The sequence below is a fragment of the Molothrus aeneus genome, chromosome 1, assembly GCF_037042795.1.
Source record: "Molothrus aeneus isolate 106 chromosome 1, BPBGC_Maene_1.0, whole genome shotgun sequence".
Taxonomy (NCBI): domain Eukaryota; kingdom Metazoa; phylum Chordata; class Aves; order Passeriformes; family Icteridae; genus Molothrus; species Molothrus aeneus.
Window position 1 is genome coordinate 92,930,386 of NC_089646.1, and position 1,468 is coordinate 92,931,853.

The window sequence follows — 1,468 nt, forward strand, 5'->3', positions numbered from 1 at the left end:
TTCTATAAATAAGAAACAGTTCTACTGATATAAGTAGAATTAAACAGATAAGGAAACAAAAAATACACCTGCCATCCCTGGGAAATACAAAGAGCAAAAATACCCTACGTCTATATGTGGAAATATATCAAAGGGGATGGTACATAAATATCTCCCATGTCCAAAGGAATAAAAAAATGTAGTTTGAGAAAAGAATTAGAATGATATAGACTGAAGGAAGAGAGAGAAACAAGAATATACCTAAAGGCATAACTCTATGCTGATCAGTCACATCCTACATCCTATTTGAGGTACAATAAAACAATAGCTGTTTTACTCTGCTAGATTTGTTACAAGTTGTTCAAAGACTGTGATAAAGCATGTCTGATAAACAGCAGTGTGGGGGGTTTCTCTGCTGGTGGTCCTGCACTCCTGACCACAGCTCTTTCCTTAGACGGCTGTGAGCATCCATGAGTAAAACTGCAACCCTACTGGCTTGAGGAGTTAATGCTAAGGCCTGATTCTTTGTTTATGTTTTTTTTAACTATTGTAAGGCTCTGTTATTGTGCTTGTGATTTGTGTTGCTGCCATGGTGAAAAAAAGCAGTTTCAGAATTTAAGGGCCTGGCTCTGTGCTGGGGCTAAACAAGCACTTAGTACTTGTTGGGTCTGTGAGATTATCATCAATGAAAATAGAAAATATGCATAAGTGGAGTATGTTCTTAAGAGCTTTATGTAATCCATGTTTACATCTCTATTCATGCTGACTGAAGGCAACCTCTGATTAATCTTTACAAAACTGAGTATAATGGGAAAGTTTCGTTGTTCTTCCTGGTGCAGAAAACATAACCAGAAAGGCCCAAGTAGTGTCAAGTGTGGATCTGTCATATGTAGGAGACAGAAATTGTGAAATATTAGGAATTTTTGCTAACAACCCCTCCTCCACAATTTTCTCTTGGGAAATGAAGAATTATTTGGGCATGATAGTGTAGGCATGACACTTTCTGAATATTCAGTCAAAGCCTTTGGGATAGGGAAATATGTGGCACAAAGGATGCTGTTGCCATTGGGCTCTGGGTCTACACTTATGGTCCAGGAGTGATAGGAAGCTTTAAGTTCAATAATGGTTACAAGTATCTACCAACTCCTATGGAATTGAAAAAAAGTCAAGCATGTATTGGAGCTTTGCTCTCATCAGGCTTCTGTCCTTCCAGTTTATTGAAACCTTGCAGATTATTTCAGTTTGGATCAGAAGAGAAGTGTCCTCCAGAAGTGATGTTAGTCTGTGACTTCATCCTGAGCGTGACATGTGTGAGGGTGACACACAAACCACACATGGTGTGTGTGGTTTCCCCATGGGAAGGATCTACCACATTTCATTGCAGATTTGAACCCCACAACTGATAGGCATCACTACATAAAAGGCTGCTCTGTACAGTCTGCCAGCCTGTGGCAGATGTCTTTCTGTACATAACACATAAACTTTGAGG